Source organism: Octopus bimaculoides, chromosome 8 (genome assembly GCF_046866305.1).
Source record: "Octopus bimaculoides isolate indiv1 chromosome 8, ASM4686630v1, whole genome shotgun sequence".
In the NCBI taxonomy this organism is placed as follows: Eukaryota; Metazoa; Mollusca; class Cephalopoda; order Octopoda; family Octopodidae; genus Octopus; species Octopus bimaculoides.
In genome coordinates this window covers 22,976,397-22,983,896 of record NC_142935.1, presented here as the reverse complement: position 1 = coordinate 22,983,896, position 7,500 = coordinate 22,976,397, and positions in this window count along the sequence as shown.

Genomic DNA, 7,500 nt, shown 5'->3' with positions numbered 1-7,500 from the left:
GAAAGATAGAACGACAAATGTCTCCGTAAAGAGACATCTGTACAACATTGAATTATATTGACAAATGCTTGTACAACATGAGTACCATTTTCTGAGCCTCCGTGATTAGGACCCAGTGACAGGCTGAAGCGTGATGGCCAATAATCACGTGAAACCGGAGGTTTTGCATCAGACTATACCGCTCCAAAAAGGATTCTACGATAACAGGAAGGAGTCCCTCACACCCAGTTGTTTCACTGCACGCCCTGACACCAGTCGAAGCTAGTGTAAGGTTAGATCATTTACATGCAAATTAACCCATTACTAGTTAATTGCTCTGAGTATGACTTTAAACTAAATCCGGTAATGGAGCCCCAGTTTGGCAGTTCCAAGGTTTTGAGGAGTGTGGAATTAACTCTTAGCCACTAATGCTCCCAGATCTACGCTGGCCCGGCGTTGCGGCCCCTGTCAGTGTCACAATATGTAAACATACATAGATGCATGCATGTTTTCATACATATCAGTTGCTAGCATAAATAAACACTTACCTACACATGCATGTATGCATACATATATACATACATACATATCATATGCGTATGAATATGTTACATATGTATAGTTTGTGTGTATGTGTGGTGTATGCTGTATGCATGATATTTGTTGGATCCTTTACGTGTGTCTTGTGTATGTATGTGTGTTATTGGTTGTTGTGTGCTTTGTATGTGTGTATGTACATGTGTGTGCGTTGTGTTGTGTATGTTTTGCGTGCGTGAAACAGGTATTTTCGTGTGTACGTTGCATTCATTTGAATGTACGTTGAGCACTTCCTGTTTAAGTGTATGTATGTTAGCATTACGCGTCCTATAAGTCTATTGTGTATATACATATATATAATATATATATATATATATATATGTATATATATATATATATATATATATATATATATATATATATATGTGTGTGTGTGTGTGTGTGTGTGTGTGTGTGTGTGTGTATGTATATATATATATTCTTTTACTTGTTTCAGTCATTTGACTGCGCCCATGCTGGAGCACCCGCCTTTAGTCGAACGAATCGACCCCAGGACTTATTCTTTGGAAGCCTAGTACTTATTCTAGCGATCTCTTTTGCCGGACACTGCTAAGTTACGGAAACGTAAACACACGAACATCGGTTGTCAAGTGATGGTGGGGGGACAAAAACAGATACACACACACGCACACATATTAATATATACATATATATAATCGACAGGCTTCTTTCAGTTTCCGTCTACCAAATCCACTCACAAGGCTGTGGTTGGCCCGAGGCTATAGTAGAAAAAAAACACATGCCCAAGATGTCACGCAGTGGGACTGAACCCGGAACCATGTGGTTGGTGTCTGTGTTGTGCTTTTGGTTGAGCGCGTGCGCGCGTATGTGTGTGTTTGCGTTTGCGCGTTGTGTGTATGTATGCGTGTAGAGATATAGAGAGAGACAGGGAGACAGGCAGACAGGCTGACAGACAGAGGAACTGATAGACATATAAACAGACAATCGATAGATAGATAGATAGATAGATAGATAGATAGATAGATAGATAGATAGATAGATAGATAGATAGACAGAAAACAGACAGACAGATAGACAAACAAACAGTTAAACAGACAGATAGACAGAAAGAGAGATAAATTAAATTATGGCTGAGCATAAATGAACCAACTAAAAATTCGAAATGAAAACGAGATATGTGTCTATCTATGGAAGCCGTAAAAACTCATATGAATCGAGCATTTTCAGAGTGCGTGCGTGGAGGACAGTATTGTAATGGGCTGTTTGAATGTTGAAGTAACTTGTAAATAAAGCAAATGATAGGGATGTGTATAAAATATGAATACATTTGCTCGACAGGCAGATAATAACAGCAACAAACGATCTCATAAAGTGACATGGACGAGGAAGATGGAAGATTAAAAGCGTAAAAGTAAGCTGGACGGACCAAATATTCTGTCTTATGAAGAATAGGAGAGAGAGTGGGAGGAGAAGAGAGAAGGAGGAGGAGGAGCTAGAAGGGTCGGGTGGAGACGTAGCAATGGATATTGGTTTGAGTAAAATAAGAGGAAATTGCCTTTAATAATTTATTGCTTAGCTTATAGTACTGGTGGCATCACATCGTCATCGCCGTCGTCGTCTTCGTCGTCGTCTTCGTCGTCGTTAACGTTGTCATCATCGTCATCATCATCATCGTCATCATCATCATCATCACCAGTATCATCATTCACCATCACCATCCTTATCGTCATTATCAGCGGCAGTAGCAGCAGCAGTAGTTGTAGTAGTCGTAGTAACTATGGTGGTGGTGGTGGTGGTTGTACTTTTGGTGGTGGTGGTGATGGTGGTGATGTTGTTCTTGGTAGTTGTCCTTGTGATGATGATGGTGGTGGTGGTGGTCGTCGTCGTCGTGGACGTGGAGCGGTTGCGGGGGCGGTTCTTCGTATTTCTCGCTGGCTTTCATGGCGCTATCCAATTCAATTCAAGTCAATCGCTCGTTTCGTTTACTCCAGGTTCGCTTGATAACAATCTCGATGCTGGTTTACTGAACAAACCTGCAGCCATCATCATCATAATCATCATCATCATCAAAACAACAACAACAATAACATCTCATCAACATCGTAACAACAACAATAACACAACAACACAACACAACAACAATAGCAATAATAATATTAATAATAATGATGATGATGATGATGATGATGATGATGATGATGATAACTGTCATCGTCATCAGGATTGATTCAAATAATAGTCCAGATTATCTTCAAGATCTACCCACCGTCTGTGGCAAGAAAGAACGGTTAGTTTACTCTTATGGGTGCCCATAGCGAAGACGGTTTGGTTGGCAATAAAAATATTTAAGAACAGTGTTTCTTCCCTCCTCCACTAACCTCTTCAACCAATTGAAGAGGAAGGCGAGAGTGGCGAGAGTGGCGAGTGATGCTCTGCCCCTCCAGTTTTTACGAAATATAGGTGATTACGATAACGTCGACCAGGTTAAATGGGACTGCTATGATAAAGTGGCCCCAAACAAACTACAAGAAACTATGAAAAAGCACTTTTTATTTTGGTGCTTCAGAGTAATCCAGAGGTTTTTGCAAAGGATGACCCAAATTAACCTAGGTGTTTTATTTTTCCTTTTTGAAGTTTTTATTTTTTATTTCTCCTAATGGGGACCTTATCTTACAGACATTGTAATCCAGTGGTTTTTGCGGAATTCGCCCTATTACTCGAACAAAATTCATACTCCCTCTCGTGTTTCTTCATTGTACAACCCCCAGGATTATTTGTGACCAATAAAAGAAATTAAAATTAATCATATAAAATACCTAATAGTATTTATTCTGACACTTTAGAGTCTGAGGTCAAATCCTACCAAAGTCAGCTATACCTTTCATCCTTCCATGACCGATGAAATAAAACAGCAACCAAGTACCAGAGTCGATAGTGTCGACTGTTTCTTTCCCACCACAAAATTTGAGGCTTTCTGCCTATGTAAGAAATCCTTATTGGTTGACGGTGGTCGGTACTACAGTGAATGTAGGTAGGTAGAGTATAAACTATATTTATGCATGTGCATAAGTATGTATTATGTATGTATGCACGTGATGTATGTGCTTCGTGTATGTATGTATTCTTGTATGTATATATATATATGTATGTGAAGGAAGGAGCAGTCCGTCGGTTACGACGACGAGGGTGGTGGTGGTGGTGGTGGTGGTGGTGGTGGTTGCGGCAGCGGTGGTGGCGGCAGCGGCGGCGGTGGCGGCGGTGGCGGCGGTGGCGGCGGTGGCGGCGGTGGCGGCGGTGGCGGCGGTGGCGGCAGTGGCGGCGGCAGCGGTGGTGTTTGTTGTATTTTTGTTGTTGTTTAGTACCAGGCCAGCTCTGGTCCTGCAGACTTATGACCAAAGGCGTCACTGTTATGATCATCCAGTCTTATATTCAGTTATATTCAGGCGTAATGTATCTAAGACCACACGTAATGTGCTCTCTCTCCGTCTTATGATGTTAAAGTATGAGATGATACTTTAACAGCGATATTTCGTCGGCTCATTTCCACCACCTCACTCTAACTCAAGTGCGATTACAAGTGACACTCAAGACTACAGGTAAACTCAGCAAGGTGTGTTATCACTGATAAGTCATACAATGCTACAAACTTTTAAAAACAAAAGAACACAACCGAGATAGAAAATGGAACGAGTCTGTGGTCAGGTTTCGATTCAGCCTTTTAGCCTTTCAATAAAGAACTTCCAAGAACGCTATAAACATCGCTACATTTCACTTGATCCATCTTTGAGATATTCCTAAGGTTTTGTCTTGAGGTGCGGTAGTGACTAAGACCTTTACGGGTCCTTCTGAGAATGGTGACATCAATGTAGTTTTTATGGGAGTCTATATGGTGTGAATTGAGGGACATTTGGCTGTGGTTTCTTACAGTTCAAGTAACCTTGTACAACTTCCTACTGGCTCAATGACCATATTTTTATTTGTAGAACATTTTTATGCCAATGTGAGAATTACTATAGGTTGTTGTTGTTGTTGTTGTTGTTGTTGTTGTTGCTGTTGTTGTTGTTGTTGTTGTTGGTGGTGGTGGTGGTGGTGGTGGTGGTGGTGGTGGTGGTGGTGGTGGTACTGCATTTCATACTTGATCCCAAGCTAGACATATTCAAGCTGACCTGCGACCTATAACCTATGACATTTCCGTATTGATCATCTCATATTTTTGCATATAAGGGACTTAAGTGTTTGTATTAATATTGAATCAATATGTCCTTTTTTTTTAAAGACAGCGAAGTATAGTTTGAGAGAGATCTTGTGGCTAATTCTTGTAGTATTTGATCTCACGACCTTATGACCGTGGGCTGCACGCCCTAACCACCAAACCACGCACCTCCAGACATTTTGATGTATTGAATGTTATTCACGTGTGTTATTGTAAGTATAACACTGGTGTATGTAGCTTGTTATTTATCGCATGTGTTGACTTAGATATATCATTTACATGCAGAAAGATAGATGCAATAAATAAAGCAAAAACTGCAAACTTCTTTTGTCTTCCTAGTCATATGGTATATGTAAATATTATATATACGAGATGAAGTATGGCGTATCACCTCGTAATGTGGATGATAGTGAACATATCACCCTGAGTGATAAACCATACACAATCCTTATATGTGATTTATTGTATAAGACCTTGAATCGTACAACACTGATATATTCATTGTATTCTCATATACGACGTGTTGTTGTTTATAAACATGACTATACGTGATAAATGATCATATCGCCATGATATTAAATGTATTTGTAATATATTGTAAGTACCGCAATATTTCATATATTAACACATTTTAGAGAGTTTTATACCATCTGATAAACTATATCACATTGAAAACCAGATTCAAAAATGTATCACACAAATGCGTTTGTTAGATCACAATATTGATATGTGGCATAGTGTTTCACCAGACTGGTGGTTGATATGATTTCTAACTCTTTAATATGCGATATATCGCATGCTTTGACTTAATGTATCATATACATAAGACGGGGTATTGGAAAGTTCCTGGCTTTAAGAATAATCTCGAAAGGCCTAGTTGGAGGCCTAACCTTCCGAGTTCTTTTACAGGGCTTAGAAAAAGCTGAAGGACCGCTGTAATAAGTGTGTGAATTTGAGATTTTTTTTTTTCTCTATTTTTACTTGAAAGATAGTTGTAATATAAAAAAATACACTCTAAATCTCTTTCATTCTATTATATTAGTTATATACATACATACATACATACATACATACATACATACATACACACACACAAACACACACACACATACATACATACATATATATATATATATATATATATATATATATATAGATAGATAGATAGATATATATATATATATCTATATATATATATATATATATATATATATATATATATATATATATATATATATATATATACATATATATATATATATATATGTATATATATATATGTATGTATGTATGTATGTGTGTATGTATATATACATAATTGGGGCAAGAACGGAAAATATCCAGACAGTTAGGTGATACAAAAAAGGGACAACAAACCATCCAAACGGACGATACAAAGAAAACAAGGACGTGTCATTCGGAGTTTTCTTTCCTCAGTCGAGTTCCAGTTCATCTTTGCAATTTCGGGTGGTTATACTCGAGATTGCTCCAATCTTGCCAGCCCCAAGGAAAAACTAAGCTAAGAGCACTAGATTCCTTGGAAGAAAGCAGCGAATGTATACGAAAACAAGGACAGAAGAAAAAAAACAGAGAATCTTATACAAATACAATGCAAATAACAGGACATAAGAACAGGTGTCTTTCGATAAGGACGAATTAAATTAAGCTGGCGTGTGTGGAAGTAAAGCCTTACGGCAGGGACGTAAGACTTCTCAGGCACAGGGAGGAATATAGATGTTACACGGATGGTAGTCGAACCAAGAAAGGAAGGTCAGGCTTGGCCGAACACCGGTCACGTGGGGAGAGAAGAGAGAGAAAGGTAGAGGGATAGGAGAATTAAGGAGGGGTGAGAAAAAATGAAAAGGATACAGTGAAGTGAAAGGAGGTGGGAAAGTGAGCATGGAAAGGCCATGAAACATGAGAGAGGGGGAACGAGAGAACGAAGAGTAGAATGAATGAAGTAAGCGTGAAAGGGCTGATAGAAAGAAGGAAAGAATGAAAGAATAATAGAGTCGTAGGCGCAGGAGTGGCTATGTGGTAAGTAACTTGCTTACCAGCCACATGGTTCGGGGTTCTGTCCCACTGTGTGGCACCTTGGGTAAGTGTCTTCTACTATAGCCTCGGGCCGACCAAAGCCTTGTGAGTGGATTTGGTAGACGGAAACTGAAAGAAGCCCGTCGTATATATGTATGTATGTGTGTGTATATGTTTGTGTGTCTGTGCTTGTCTCTTCAACATCGCTTGACAACCGATGCTGGTGAGTTTACGCAACCGTAATTTTGCGGTTCGGCAAAAAGAGACCGATAGAGTAAGTACTAGGCTTACAAAGAATAAGTCCTGGGGTCAATTTGCTCGAATAAAAGCTGTGCTCTAGCATGGCCGCAGTCAAATTACTGAAAGAAGTAAAAGCATAAAGAAAGAATAAAAGAATATATATATATATATATATATATATATATATATATATATATATATATATATATATATATATATATATTCACAGATGATTATTCGACGGAAGCAAATTATAAGAACTATGCAGTCAGTTTTTGCGTGCGTAATCAACAAAAGTCAGGGGAAATCACCCCAATCAGGAATCGAAAACACGTCATTGGGAACTTCTATTAAAAAACGTAATTATGAAACGGGAAAGCGTGGCAACACATTAAACTGTAAGCTTTTTACAAATTCCCTTAGGAAGTCTATTGCATTTAAAATCGTTATCGGTTATCTTATACTTGTTTCAGTCA